Genomic DNA, 17010 nt, shown 5'->3' on the forward strand with positions numbered 1-17010 from the left:
TTTCTTCAGTTTATTGTTCATTTTAATGCCTGATACAACTAAAGGTACATTTATTTGGACAAGTATAAGCTATTTTTGTTGTTATCATGATAAGAGTTTAATTTAAGAGCTGATATCTGGACATATTCCATGGTTTTCTTGATAAAAACCAAAATCATTATGAAGAAAACCATTGAAAATGTCTAGATATCAGCTCCTAAATTAAACTCTTATCATGATAACAACAAAAATAGCTTATACTTGTCCAAACAAATGTACCTTTAGATGTACCAGGCATTAAAATGAACAAGAAAGCAAAGAGAAAACAAGGAGGGTGGTCTAATATTTTTTTCCTGCCTGTATATCAGCCTGCATGGCTACTTTATTAGCACAGACAACTGTCTTATCTTTTCAAGTATTTCTAGCAGACGACACACTGCCAGATATTTTATTATCTCTCAAGGTTAGTATTTTATCTGTTGTCGCCAAATGGACCGTGATAGAAATCTCCAGAATTACAACTTTGATCTAAATACAGAGAATGACGGCTTTACTTAGATTGCCCACAAGACTCATTAGGTTGAAATTTTCTGACCTGCGGTGTCGGCCCATTTGTGAAATTTGGGGCAAACGGGATCCTCGGGGATCCGGAGCAACAACATGCTGGTTTTGTATTTGGCCAGAGCTGTGAGGGTGGTTTCTGTGATCAAGGGCTGATTGTGTTCATGTGAGAAAACGCTCCTTTTTATTACTTTTTCATCTGATCAGTGGAGGACTCAGACTGTTTGAAGGGTGAAAAAATAAAAAGGGCACATTCTGCACAACATAGGGCCCCAACAGCATGCAAAAAGCCATGATAGATATAGATGGATAGATTACTTTATGAATCCCCTGAAGGGAAATTCGGTTGTCACAGCAGTCCGGTATTTAAGTACAATAAAATACAGTAGAATATAAAATACTGAGGTAGAATAAATGAAAACAACAATAGAAAAAAACACAGAATAGAACATGTTCATGTGTTAATGTGCTTTAGTTTTTTTGGTCATTTTGTGTCTTTTTTGGAACATTTTGTGTCTTTTTTTGGTCATTTTGTGTCTTTTTTTTGGTCATTTTGTGTCTTTTTTTGGTCATTTTGTGTCTTGTTTGGTCATTTTGTGTATTTTTTTGGTCATTTTGTTTAATTTTTTTGGTCATTTTTTTTGTCTTTTTTGGTAATTTTGTTTCTTTTTTGGTCATTTTGTATTTTTTTTTGGTCATTTTGTGTCTTTTTTTGGTCATTTTGGGTCTTTTTTTGTCAATTTGTGTCATTTTGCCATCAATTTAATTCTTTTTTGGGTAATTTTGTGTCTTTTCTGACAAATCCCAAAGTATCAAGTTGTTACTCTCCAAGGAGTCTCTGGCTTGAAGCTGACTGTTACACACTCAGGAGGTCAGAATGGACCTTTAAACTGATAGCAAAGGACTAACAATAAAACATAAAAAAAATATATAAATGCACAGACAGAGAGATGTTTTACTTGTTGTCTGCTTCATTATTTGTCCAAAATTCGTTGTATCAACTGAGTTTGTCTGATCTGAACTGTGAGATTCTGATATGTCCACAGGCGTGAGGCTAAGAAGTAGGGCAGAATAGTGCATCAAATGCCAACAGAACTGTGTGGCTCCCTCTGTTGGACCAAGAAGTATAGATTGGGAATTCATAAAAAAAAGAAAGTCTCGAATACTGGCATCATTTCAGGCAGTTCATTTTCAAGGCCAGTACTTGCGTTAATGAGAGCAAGCCCCCCTGAGAAAAATAGAAAAGTGTGATTTCGTGGGTGCCAAAAACTGTAATTTCTCAACTATGAATTTCGTTTTAATAGTGGTATTTTTCACCCCGCTTCCCTTGGCAAAGTGGAAGCGTGACTGAGTGTGTCTGTGTCATTTGGCCATGTGGGTGTTTTGGAATAGAGTGCAAGCTTTCACATATCTTGCAGGTTATTTTTTCATTCACTCAACTGTGTTAAGAAAATGGTGAAAACATACGGCATACATCAGTTATTATGTTTCTCTCCGTAATGGCAAAAACACAATGGATGACGTTTCTCCTGAACTGTAAAATGAAGCCGTTCTCGTCTGTCTGTCACCCTGATGGTAAATAAGACTTTTCTGTTCGGCTCGGTTTGTTCTGCATCCCTATTAGTTCCCCATTTGTCATTCTTCAAACAAAAGACTAAGCCATACTGTTTCCATGCCTCATGGTACAGTCACACCTGATTAAACTGCTTAAGGTGTTACACGCTCCGACTGAAGATGCAGTAAACGTTAAAGTAGCAGGGAAAAAATGGATCTAGTCCCTGAAATTGATCAAAGACAATGATGTTAAAATTGAACAAAAGTTGGGCCAGGTTTGGGCCAGGCGGCAACCTCCGGGTCTGAGCAGGGAGGCAAACCAGGAAGTGCCTTAAGCTGCATTCTACCAAAAATTCCAGCAGGGGGTGCTAAGTTTGGCTGCAGAAGCATTTTGGTCCATTCATTTCATTGAAAAATGAGAAAACTTATCACTTGATTTATTACCTCAGAACATTTTTTTCAGGACAACACTATGGTCTCAATCACTAGTAAAAAATATTCAAGACAATCTGATGTTAATAATGTAAATAATGGCCCCATTTAGAAGAAAATAGAAGATAAAGAATCGTATGATTTGGGGCGGGGCTACCTTTGATTGACAGGTCACTAACAAGGCGAGCCGTCATCAGGAGAGAAGCAGAACAATGCGTATCCACGGCAACGTACCAATAAAGTTATATGTAACGTTATATATGTAAGCGGTTTGGTCTCATAACTTTGACCCTTCCACTGTATTTTCACTTAATGACAGTTTATTTGAACGTTTTGTTCAGTAAAAATGTCTTGTTCAGCGTTTGGTTGGACTAACAGACACTCCAAGGAGTCGCTGCTCAGTTTTCTGAGGTCAGTAACAAACATTTAGTTTTTGTTTTTTTTGCAGGAGGGGGGGCTTGCTCTCATTAACGCAAGTACTGGCCTTGAAAAGGAACTGCCTGAAATGATGCCAGTATTTGAGACAGGAAGCAGACCATATTTGGACTGTGGAGGAGGAGAGGGATCTGATCACTGACTACAGCCTCTCTACACCTCAACCTGACTGAGAGAAGCTAATGCTAATTCATGTTAGCATTAACTGGAGCATTAACTGGGATGTTAGTTTTGGCAAAAAACTAAAACTAAATGTTCGTTACTGACCTCAGAAAACTGAGCAGCGACTCCTTGGAGTGTCTGTTAGTCCAACCAAACACTGAACAAGACATTTTTACTGAACAAAACGTTCAAATAAACTGTCATTAAGTGGAAATACAGTGAAAGGGTCAAAGTTATGAGACCAAACTGCTAAACGTCCTTTTTTATATCTATATAACGTTATATACTTTGTTGACTCGTTGCCGTGGATACGCATTGTTCTGCTTCTCTCCTGATGACGGCTCGCCTTGTTAGTGACCTGTCAATCAAAGGTAGCCCCGCCCCAAATCATACGATTCTTTATCTTCTATTTTCTTCTAAATGGAGCCATTATTTACACTATTAACATCAGATTGTCTTGAATATAACCGCTAAAGGTCCTTTTTTATACCTAAATAACGTTATATATATATATAACTTTATTGACACGTTGCCGTGGATACGTATGTTCTGCACGGCATAAGAAACTGCTGGGTTAAACCTTTTTATACGGAGCTCGGTGGAGCCAACAGTATGGTGGCCTACAGTTCTCAAATGCCTAATAGGACCCCAGTGGTTCCACACAGCGTTCAACAAACTGAGCTGCAGTCGTGGCCCCAACATCGGGCCCTCAGGAGAGAGTCCCCGGGACCCTCCCACACCTGCCAGGGACAGCTAGGCCTTCCTGCGGTTGCCTCTCCTCTTCCTCCTCCCACTGGCAGCAGGGCAGGCGGTAATTAATTTCCACATTTTAACTGGGAGGCAAAACGCTAGCGTCCTGGGACTGAGGCGCATGCCACCAGCCTACATTCTGGATTCAAGGGATTAGGATAATTAGCCCCCGGAAGAGTGGGCAGACAGATGGAGGAGAGGAGATGGTGGCACCTCGTGGCCGGGGAGGCTGATCCCTCCTGTTCTCTCCTCTTGCTTGTGGAAGCAAAGAAGCTGTAAACAATAGTTTTCTAACCGAGAAAAGGAGGGAAGGGAAAAAAAAATCCAAACACAAACAGATTGCCAAATACTTTCGCCTCAGGATAATCCATCTGATATGATATTTTTTCTGTTTTTGTAAAAGATTCAGACTGGATTCTTGTGCTGGAAAGTTATACTTGTTGCAAAGATACCAAGGAGGTGGATGTGTTTATGTGATGATGTTTGTGAGAACCTGGTTTCAGAGGGATCCGTGGAATAGCCACGGATTCGCTTAACTCAAAATCCGTGGAATAGCCACGGAATCACTCAAATTTCCGTGAAACTGACACGGATTTTGCTACAATGCAAGTTAACCCATAAGAACCCAGACCCAGTAATCCTTAAATTAAATTTATGGGGGATCTACCACAGACCAAGTGGACCACATAGAACACATTTATGATGTTTTTAAAAAAAAATACTACCCCTAAATGTCAAAGATCTGTAATGAGACATAAATGTTACATTGGGCGTTTATGGAATCTATGTTTATGATATTTCTTATTTTTGAATGAAAAAACTAGACAACTTTTCTGCTTACAAAAACACAAATTTGCCTTTTTCTTTGCATCTCCACAACATATATGAAACTTGTGACATGAATAGTGATTAGATTTGTTTTAAGTAACAAAATATATATAACACTGCCTCATTTGATGGATTCTCAACAGGCTACTGTAGCTGTAGAACACTTAACAACACACTTATGTACTTGAGAAAACATACATGAACATTACTAGAACATTTAAAATGTTTGTGACACCCGTGTCACGTGGGTTCTTATGGGTTAATGACAGTCATATCCCGTGGCTATTCCATTTATATTTTTTCCTATTGGTTTGTTCCAAGTCACGTGACTTTCAAGGTCTCGGCGGTCAGAACAAAAAACATGGCGGACAGTATCAATATTTTGACTTAGTTTCTGCATAAAAATGGATTTTGATCACATTTCTAGCGAGAAATATATGTTTTATTTTCTAAATATTCACTCAGTGAATGTACATAATCACTTTGTGTGTTGGAATAGCCACGGGATATGACTGTCATTAACTTGCATTGTAGCGAAATCCGTGTCAGTTTCACGGAAATTTGAGTGATTCCGTGGCTATTCCACGGATTTTGAGTTAACCCTTTATCGGGCGAAGAACCGAATTTAGTAACTTCAGCGGATATCCAAAATAAAAAATAAAAATATTTTGAGAAAAAAGTTGCAAATTTACCCTATTAAAGTGGCAGATCTACAAGAAAAAAGGTCGCAGATGTAAGGGATTTAAAGTGGCAAATCTGCGTGGAAAAAAGTTGCAGATTTACGAGAAAAAAGCAACTTTTTTCACATTTATGCATTCTGGCTGTATGTAATATCCTCCAATATTCTCTAGGGTTGAAATTTGGAATTTGCAAGTATTTCAATGAGTGCCCTATTAAGGGTTAAGCGAATCCGTGTCTATTCCACGGATTCCTGTGAGACCAGGTTGGTTTGTGATTGTGTGGCAACGAATGTAAAGCGAAGCTGCTGTTATTTGTTATTTTTTCTCAAAATGGGCGCCTGCTAATGTGTGTGACGGCTGGGCGGGGCGTTGTGACAGCAGCTCTGCTCTCTGCACCGCTCAGCCTCCAGGATCGCTCAGTCACTTAATGAAAAAGAGAGTGGACTTGTTGCAAGTCACTGATGCAGAAAACAGATTAACTCGGCAGGGCTGTACTCGCCCAATATCATGTACAACAAAAGCAGCACCTCAAGTGGTCGGCAGGAGGGGAGAAAGCACAGGAGGGATGGAGAAGGACTCAGTTATCTGGGCTGAAAACCAGAGCACTAAGTATTTATTTGTATAATTCAATTGGCTTTATTGGCATGACATAACAATGTATATATTGCCAAAGCAAGCATCAGAAATAAAGATAACAAGATAAGGAAAGCAATATTTACAATAAATTATTATAATTCTGTCATTCATTTTAAAAGAAAAGAAAAACTAATAACAATAAAAGAAAGCAATATTTACAATCATTGAATTACAATCAACATATAATTTATACAATCTAACTGTATATATCACTTCAACTTGCTATTATCTTTGTTGCACGATAGATCATACAGCAAACTATTCTACATATGCAAAGCAAACTTAACATGCATACACACAAAGTTATAATCAAAACTTGGAATTCATTTTGACACAATTGTTTCATGAAAAAAGGGTAGATAAAAGGTGCGTAGAACAGTTGATGCACAAAAAAAAAGACACAAAATTACTAAAAAAGACACAAAATTACTAAAAAAAGACACAGTGATTCAAAGAAGACACAAAATAAACCAAAAAGACTCTCTTTTCCATTTATTTTAAACATAACATACATTGAAACCCCAAAAACAACATAGAGCATGTATGTTATGCAGTAAACCAGCAATTTATTAGGTTAATGCAAAAACATAAAGACACAAATTGAGCAAAATAGACGTAAAATGACCCAAAAAAAGACACAAATTGACCAAAAAATACATGTAAAATGGCCAAAAGAGAAACAAATAGACCAAAAAAGACGTAAAATGACAAAAAGGTTTGTTGCACGATAGATTATACAGCAAACTATTCTACATATGCAAAGCAAACTTAACATGCATACACACAAAGTTATAATTAAAACTTGGAATTCATTTTGACACAATTGTTTCATGAAAAAAGACATAAAATGACAAAAAGGTACATCTGTTTGGACAAATATAATGATAACAACAAAAATAGCTGATAAGAGTTTAATTTAAGAGCTGATATCTAGACATTTAACATGGTTTTATTGATAATGATATTGGATATTATCAAGACTGTTTCCATGACTGTAGATGTAAAAATGATCAAAAATGATTAGACCACCCTTGTTTTCTTCAGTTTATTGTTTATTTTAATGCCTGATACAACTAAAGGTACATTTACACAGTTATAATTAAAACTCGGAATACATTTTGACACAATTGTTTCATGAAAAAGATTAAGAATTACTTCCATAATGATTGATTGATTGATTGATTGAGAATTTATTTGAACACAACATAAAAGATGAACAATTAAAAACAAATGGACAACAATAAATACAAGACAACACAAAATGAAACAACAATTAATAACTAATTTAATTTACTATATTCAGTTATATAACAACAATAATATTTATATCTATGTATTGTATGTATAACACATAGTAATGTAGTTTATAAACTTGTTATTACCATTATTAACATGCATACACACAAAGTTATAATTAAAACTTGAAATTCATTTTGACACAATTGTTTCATGAAAAAAAGACGTAAAATGACAAAAAGGTACATCTGTTTGGACAAATATAATGATAACAACAAAAATAGCTGATAAGAGTTTAATTTAAGAGCTGATATCTAGACATTTAACATGGTTTTATTGATAATGATTTTGGATATTATCAAGACTGTTTTCATGACTATAGATGTAAAAATGATCAAAAAAGACACAAATGACCAAAAATAGATGTAAAAATGATCAAAAATGATTAGACCACCCTTGTTTTCTTCAGTTTATTGTTTATTTTAATGGCTGATACAACTAAAGGTACATTTACACAAAGTTATAATTAAAACTTGGAATTCATTTTGACACAATTGTTTCATGAAAAAGATTAAGAATTACTTCCATAATGATTGATTGATTGATTGAGAATTTATTTGAACACGACATAAAAGATGAACAATTAAAAAGAAACGAACAACAATAAATACAAGACAACAACACAAAATGAAACAACAACAAGACTCAACACTTATTTGTGTTCAAAAGGAGTCAAAACTTATTAAATCCCTTCTCCCTATGTTAATTTACTATATTCATATATTTAACAACAATAATATTTATATATGTATGTATAACACATAGTAATGTAGTCACAATGAGACAACAATGAACAAACAAACAAACAAACAACAACAAACACAAAAAAAGAAAAATAGTACTAATACATTTAAATAAATAAAACATCAACAATAACCACCTACTGTCATTTCACACACCCGTTTTCATCCCTATATCATGTGAAGACATGCTCTTTAAATTAGATTTTGAAGTGTTTAGGCAATAAGCACATGTATTAGTCGATTTACTCAATCAACAGCAAACTGAGTCCAGGTAACCACAGTAACGGTTGCCAGGTTACAATTGGCAACAATTTTATTTTATTGGCAACCAATTCTTGGCTTCACTATTTACATGCAGTATGAAAAAAATAGGGACAGCAAACAGCAAAAGGTGCACCAAATAATAAATACATTTTAGAGATATTTAAATACTGTATTTAAGTATTATTTTATTATTATATTCATACTTTATATTATACATATTTTTTTATACTAGGAATTAAAGGTGGACTCATTAAGGTATCAGATAAATAATTTTGGTGCTTTACAGTAATAAAGCTTTTTTTTTTTGTCACATTTTCATGATTTAGCTGACATATAACTACATAGTATATTTATTACTCAAAATATAAGGCATATTTTCAGTTTCAGCAACCAAAACAAGGTAGTGCTGAACCCTGGTCACACAAAAAAATAAAAAATGATCAATTTTTTCAAGAAAAAAGTGAAAATTTAGTTCCAGCCAGTCAGATTTGCAGATTTGTTTAATAAAATAATTGATCTTCCATGACTACATGTGTGATTCCTATTTAACAATTGCTTTATATTGATGCTAGGTCTGTTATAGTGAGAGTATTCCACATATTGACTCCCTGAGCACACCTGACATTTGTCCTAAGGAGGTTTTTACAGAAGGACACATTATATTTTCTCACAGAAAAACCTTGAGTTAGTGAGCCAGGAACCTCAAGAGGTTTCATTATATCATGGCAGCACCTTAGATACCTGGCTACGTAGGTATTTATTACAACTGCTTTAATTGATTTTTTTGTGTCTGGCTGTAAACAGCACTGACAGATACGTGAGCACACAGTTCTTTGTCTTTAACATCCAATAGAGTTGTGTTTTTAGGCTTTACAAATTATTCTGTAGTCATTTCATTTACTTAATATATTTGATAAAATGTATTGAATAAAAACACGTCCTTGATTTTGAGGCAGTTGTTTAAGTAACTTTAATATAAAAAATGTTTGAGATAGAATCTACTTATTTTGATCACATTAAATATAATCTTTATGTGTATGTAATTCTAAATGAAGAGAATTTTGAATGAATCATTCATTTCCCATTTTATTTCATGCTGGCTGTGTAACTATGTTTGTCTTATTTTGAAGGTTTAACTTTAAAAGAGTTGTTAGAACCACCAGGTAACATTGGAAAATCAAATATTTTAACATTTGAGATTTATTAGAGCCTCCAAATAATAATTTCCATTGAAAAAACACCAATTTAACAAAATATGATCGTTAATATTTGTGTCTTCTTTGTCAGGTTTTAAATTCTAATGCACAACATGGGTCAAAAATGACCTTGTGCATTAAGTAGTGATTAAAAAAAGGGTTTTTATTCAGAAAGTAAGAAAATGAATAAAAATTACACTCCCTGTAACACAACAACAACACAAATTTACATAAACTATTATGATACTGAGGCATGTTGATATTTCTTACACCCCTAATCAGAATAAGTGTTACATTTCACATAAGTGGATTCATTAAAAATATGGATTTGTGCAGATTCAGTATAACAAAATTTAATGGGATAATCAAAGTTAGGATTTTAATATTCAGTGTCTTGAGAAAAGAGCAGCTTTCCTTTGAAAATATTAAATCAGGGATGGGCAACTGCACAAAATGAACAAAAAAAAAGACACAAAATGAACAAAGAAAAGGCACAAAATGAACAAAAAAAGACACAAAATGAACAAAAAAAGGCACAAAATGAGCAATAAAAGCCCCCCAATGTTACCCTATGGAGAGACTAGAGTGATGACATCATCAAAAAAGACACAAAATGAACATAAAAAGACACAAAACGACCAAAAAAAGAAACAAAATGAACAAAAAAAGGCACAAAATGAACAAAAAAAGAAACAAAATGAACAAAAAAAGGCACAAAATGAGCAATAAAAGCCCCCCAATGTTACCCTATGCAGAGGCTAGAGTGATGACATCATCAAAAAAAGACACAAAATGAACATAAAAAGACACAAAATGACCAAAAAAAGACACAAAATGAACAAAAAAAAGGCACAAAATGAACAAAAAAAAGAAACGAAATGAACAAAAAAAAGAAACGAAATGAACAAAAAAGGCACAAAATGAGCAATAAAAGCCCCCCAATGTTACCCTATGGAGAGGCTAGAGTGATGACATCATCAAAAAAGACACAAAATGAACATAAAAAGACACAAAATGACCAAAAAAAGACACAAAATGAACATAAAAAGACACAAAATGACCAAAAACATTTTTTATTTGCTTCAAACCTTTTGTATTTACCTTTTGTATCTTAAGTGCACGCTCCTATATGTGGCCCTGTGGTAGTGTCCATGAAAAATTGTGCACCATTTAAGTTGCCCGTCCCTGTATTAAATCCTACTTTCTATATAAATTACATATAAGATATGAGGGATAACAGTGCTTCTGCCTCCAGATTCTGCCCTGCAGCAGACTGTAGCAGCATCACTGACAATACTAATGTTACAGCCTCCCAACATGTGTATGCCTTAATGATTTTTAGCCCTGGCTGACAGCTTCGGCCATATCTCTCCTCCCCGAGTGTGTTTCGGTGCTTTTTTTTGCTTCTTTTCCTCAAGAGAAGCACAGGAAAAAATAAGTGACAGTTAGCTCGGGAGACTCCAGCGCAGTGGTGCACTATGTCTGAGGCTGGCATCTGACAGACAGACAGTAGGGGGGCTGCTACTGTGGACGGGCTCCACTAGTGAGGGGAGCCAGCAGTACAGTGGAGGCTTTTGACAGGTAGACAGCAGGTGTGAGTAAAAAGGATAGACTTGTTCCTGTGCAGAGACGGCTGTATCCCTCCAAGTGTTTCTGATATCATGCTTTTTTTTTGTTCCTAATCTGTTGGCCGTTTGTAGAAAAGAAAAAAAACTGGGGATTATTTTTTTAAAGACACAAACTGACCCAAAAAAGACACAAAATGATTTTAAAAAAAGACATAAATTTACCAAAAAAGACACGACATTGTTAAAAAAGACACAAAATTATTAAAAAAGACACACAATTATTAAAAAAGACACAAAACGACCAAAGAAAGACACAAAATGACTAAAAAAGAAACAAAATTATTAAAAAAAGACACAAAATTATTTAAAAAGACACACAATTATTTAAGAAAGACACACAATCATTAAAAAAGACACAAAATTATTAAAAAAGACACACAATCATTAAAAAAGACACAAAATGACCAAAGAAAGACACAAAATTATTAAAGAAGAAACACAATTATTAAAAAAAGACACAAAATGACCAAAGAAAGACACAAAATTACTAAAAAAAGAAACAAAATGATTAAAAAAGACACAAAATGATTAAAAAAGACACACAATTATTTAAAAAGACACACAATTATTTAAAAAGACACACAGTTATTTAAAAAAGACACACAATCATTAAAAAAAGACACAAAATTACCAAAAAAGACACAAAATTATTAAAAAAGAAACACAATTATTAAAAAAAGACACAATTACCAAAAAAAGACACAATTACCAAAAAAAGACACAAAATTACCAAAAAAGTAATTAAAGGGACCTTCCACACACAACACGGTAAAGTGTCATTCATATAAAACTCACATTAAACTTTCATATCAAGGTGGGGGCCACAAAATGTAGCATATACAGAGACAGACAACAAAGAGAGACAGAAAAAGAGGTTATTTTAACTCGGACTGTGGCCAGTTGTCCCTGGATTCCATTTAATTTAAGTTAATAAATCCATCTATTCTTCCTTTTCCAGTGGTGTACTTTTAAAATGTCAAAGTAAAGGTTTGTTGTTCAACAGTAATTGTAGCGACCCGGTGCAATAACTCTCTCTGTCGTTCAAGTGTATTGGAAAAAGCAGTGAATGAAAAACTGCCTTTGAGGTCACTGAAGTGCTGCTGTTTCCATTCTGTAGACTCGTATAATTAGAGTTCACTGTGGAGTTAACAGTTTCACATGAATTAATTCCTGTCCAACTTTACTCTTAATCAAGTTGACCTTCAGTTTGTATTGAATTCACAAGTACCGCAGCTACTTCACTGTAAAATAGTTTTTATTAGGGCCACGGGGCAATCACACCGAGCACTATTATTATACTGTGGATTTTTTCTTCTTTCTCTTCCGGACGCAATTTCATCCCGCTACTAGTCCTACAACTTGAAGAGCTGCAGGACAAATTATATATCAAAATGTGCGGTTTGATCGGGATCCGTGTGCTATTACTTTTCTCTACGGAATACGAATTTTTCGTAGCGTAAGTCACAAAAAACTGCATTGAAGTGAATGGGACGGCCGGAAAAAAATTAGCAAAAAAGAACAATAATTGGAGATTTTCAAACGTCTACTTCTCCGGCATAATTTCACCTAGAGACTCCATTCAAACTTTAAACAGTAGACACAAGTCTTGTGTATCGGTGTATTAATCCACGTTTCGATAGGTCATATAGTTTTTTATCAATCCCTGTTCAATGGCCATGATCATTTTTGGAGAAATTCTGAGATTATAATGGGTGTGTATTGCACGGAATGTTCGTGTCACAGTGTGTGACATCATCGCCAGAGTGTAGAGGGAGAGAAAAAACTGTCAAAAAATACATTTGAAAACTGCGCTCCAGGCCACAAATTCCACTCTACAGAAATAATTTATACATAGAAACGTAGGAAAATTAGTCTTCTCCCTCACAATCCTCTGGTAAAGCTGTCAGAGTTATAGTTTGGGCGTAGGACGCACAGATGATCCACCAACACCACCAACAGCCTCATTGGCTCCCATATTAAAAACGCAGGAAGATTTCTGAAAAAGGGAGATGTAACAGTTTTTTTTAGATCGCTCTAACAAAGCTATTTTTTCATTTTTCTTAAAAAAAAACAAACATATGTAGACGTTCAGGAAGAACTCAGGACGTTCAAAGTGAAGTCGGATCAATGATAGGTATTATGGTTTTGCCAAAAATGCTTTCTGTTCGAGGCCAGAAATTCCAGTCTGTCCACCTCTGGCTGCTGTCACTGTTCCGGGCCATTGGCAGTTGGTGGCAGTTAATTCTGTTGATTGCTCTGATCTGATTGCCTTTGATCCTTTGATGTGATTACAGTTACAGATACATGCACACACACGCGCATAAGCGCGCACACTCCTCTAGATGCAAATGCTTCAAACACACACACACATTTTGAGGTTAAAGGGCATAGGTTGCTGTATAAATAAATACTTGAAGAGGAATGCTTGTTGTAGGTGTGCTCCTTGTATATTATATAGTATCATAACATTACTAGTATTAATTGTTTGAAATCTCTGAAGAATCTCATCATAGTGTACACACACCGGCAGTAGCCCCCGTGGCCCTTTCACAATTTCCCCAGAGGAAATTTTCTAGTTTTTATTACTGTCTGTCTCGAGGATCTGGATGTTTGGTTTAAAAAAGACCTGGAAGGATTACGAGCCAACTCATCTCCAGTTATGCCTCATAAATAAATTGCTCTTTGATTTGTACAACAATGCTCAACATGTAATGAATATCCACTCTCTTTAAGTGTGGGGTAAACTGCTGACCGGAGCGTTTTCACCGTCTTAATTTTGTTTTGCATGAATACTCTCAAAGGCAAATAAAATCTGCTGCTGGTGTCAAATTTCAGGCGGTAAGTTCACGGCGGATATCAAGGCTAAATGTGGGTCACCAGAAGGAGAGCGAGGTGGGTGCTGAGCAAGCTTAATTGCTTTGTATCTCTGAAGGTTTGAAGTGGAAGAAGCTAAACGTGTCCTTCCCGTGTAGATTTAAGTAAAATGAACTTGCAGGAATAGATAGAACAGCAGCACAAGGTTTTTTATCAGGACTCATGGCAAAAACATAATATCCTGCATGACATACCAATCATAAATCTCTTCCTGGGAGATGAAGAACATCTAGAGCACATGCATCATTTCCATATGCTCGAGTCTAAACTTAGCTGTTTTCATCTTTTGGGAAAAACATACAGACTGGTTCTTTGTCTCAACAACAACACCTGGAAGGAACTGGAGGCAGTATCGAAATGAACAAAAAAAGACACAAAATGACTAAAAAAAGACACAAAATGACAAAAAAGTAGATCACTTAAAGACAAAATGAGCAAAAAAAAAGACACAAAATGACAGAAAAATACACAGAATTATCAAAAAAGACACAAAATGATTAAAAAAAAGACACAAAATGAGCAAAAAAGACAGAATTACCAAAAATGACACAAAATTATTTTTTTAAAAGACAAAATGACCCAAGAAAGACACAAAATGACCAAAAAAGACAAAAAATTACTAAAAAAGACACAAAATTACTAAAAAAAGACACCAAATGATTTTAAAAAGACACAAAATTATTAAAAAAGACATAGAATTACCAAAAAAAGACACAAATTTACCCAAAAAAGACACAAAGTTAATAAAAAAAGACACAACATTTTTAAAAAAGACACAGAATTACCAAAAAAGACATAAAATTATTTTAAAAAGACACAAAATTATTAAAAGAAACACAAAATTACCAAAAAAAGCAATTAAAGGGACCTTCCACACACAACACGGTAAAGTGCCATTCATATAAAACTCACATTAAACTTTCATATCAAGGTGGGGGCCACAAAATATCACCACGAGGGCCGCAATTGGCCCGCGGGCCGCAAGTTTGAAACCCACGCTGTAGATCCTGCAGAGTCGACCATAGATCGAAAGAAGAAGAATAATTATGTCCAAATTACCTGGTAAGCAATCATTTAATTCTCCTTGTCACATCGAATAAGGATTAATTTGCAGGCAAATATTACACAATGAATTATTGAATAACTCATCTCCCAAGCCAAATTAATCTTGAAGATTGATGGCGTGGATGTAACCTGTGATCGGAGAAACATATTTCATGAGTCAGCGGTGGCACGCTGCACGTTCACCAGGGCATTACCAAGTGATGACTTGATTCCCACTGACTGTCCCCGTCTGAATCCAGGTTAGATCAACAAACAGGGGACGGGGCTTCGCCACTACACTGAGTTATGATTGCAGAGTCACTCAGCTTTTTAATTAAGTCTGTTAACGGATTATGACAGTGCCTGAAACATTACGCATCACATGTAATGACTCACCAACCGTTCCTTCCTGATTCCTCCAGACACTCCACATGATTTAGTGCAGTGTCCTTTAAAAGTTGACAGTGAATCTCCCTTGATGTTTCAGATCTGGAGGCAGTGATGCACAACAGTTATATGCAGCTGTACGACTTGATTTTCTGCAGGTTCTAGACCAGTTTTACTGTGGGGGCCGAGGAGGGGCCAGTGTTTAATCAGAGGGCCACGTTAGCACATTCAAAAAAATGGCAAAGATGATATTTAAGCATTCAAAATCTTCATTTTAGCTTATTTAAACATCTCATTTAAGTATATTTGGAAGATACAAAAACATTGATTTAAATAATGAGACTCATAAAAAGACACAAAATGAGAAAACAGAATTAGCAAAAAAAAAATAACCCACATAATACATAAAAGTGACATAAAAAGACACAAAATGACCAAAAAAGACACAAAATGACCAAAAAAGACACAAAATGACTCAAAAAAGACACAAAATTACCAAAAAAGACACAAAATGAGAAAACAGAATTACTAAAAAAAAACCCACAGAATACATAAAAATGACATAAAAAGACACAAAATAACCAAAAAAGACACAAAATTACTTACAAAGACACATAAAGACATGAAAGGGATTAAAAAAAGACACAAAATGACCAAACAAGACACAAAATGACTCAAAAAAGACACAAAATTACCAAAAAATGACTCAAAAAAGACACAAAATTACCAAAAAAGACACAAAATGAGAAAACAGAATTACTAAAAAAAAAACCCACAGAATATATAAAAATGACATAAAAAGACACAAAATGACTGAAAAAGACACAACAACAGACACAGAATTACCAAAAAAGACACAAAATGATGTAAAAAAGACACAAAATGAGAAGACAGAATTACTACAAAATGACCAAAAAAGACACATAAAGACATGAAAAGTATTAAAAAATAGACAAAATAGCCCTTTAAGACTCCAGAGAGTTAAACTATTATACAATGTAACATTCTGGGTTCCTTTTGTGTACAATGAGATATTGTTTGAACAAAAAAAAAGGTTAGAATTGTTCCATTGTTCATTGCTCTAAATTGATCATTATGATTATTATTATTAATTTGCCACAGCAGGGGCCAAAGGCTTCTACACAGGGGCCCCTGTAGGCCCCTGTGTAGAACCGCCACTGTAGTGCAGAGTCCTTTAAAGTTGACAGTGAATCTCCTTGATGTTTGAGATGTGGAGTCAGTGAAGCACAACAGTTCTATGCAGCTGTACAACTTGATTTTCTGCAGCCTGCATGCATGCCCTGTCAGAAAAAAAGCTGTAACAGGATATTATGGACAAGGTAGAGCAGTTCATGTTTAAGTTCCTTCAGACACCTTAGTGCTTCAGGCCCTCTCCTCTTTGAATGACAAAATAGGTCCTTGACTCCATCCACTCACTGGCTTTACTGTATCTCTGCTTCCACTCTGCCAGTACTGCCGTTGGAGTGACTGTTACTAAACTAGTGCGCTGTGAAAATCCTCCAGGAAGCAAGTGTATCACGGTTGTGTCTCTGTGTGAGAC

At 35.1% G+C, this 17010-nt stretch overlaps 1 protein-coding gene and 1 long non-coding RNA gene across 2 annotated transcripts in view; both read left to right on the forward strand.

Annotated features, from left to right (window-relative positions):
• The window catches only part of grik3 (glutamate ionotropic receptor kainate type subunit 3), a 219166-nt gene that overhangs the window by 49514 nt on the left and 152642 nt on the right, over positions 1–17010 (forward strand). The window lies entirely within an intron of this gene.
• LOC131976249 (uncharacterized) lies at positions 4997–9505 on the forward strand. Its single transcript, XR_009394784.1, has 2 exons — positions 4997–6732; positions 6876–9505. It is a non-coding gene; the product is annotated as an uncharacterized LOC131976249 (long non-coding RNA).

The sequence above is a fragment of the Centropristis striata genome, chromosome 8 (genome assembly GCF_030273125.1).
Source record: "Centropristis striata isolate RG_2023a ecotype Rhode Island chromosome 8, C.striata_1.0, whole genome shotgun sequence".
Lineage (NCBI taxonomy): Eukaryota > Metazoa > Chordata > Actinopteri > Perciformes > Serranidae > Centropristis > Centropristis striata.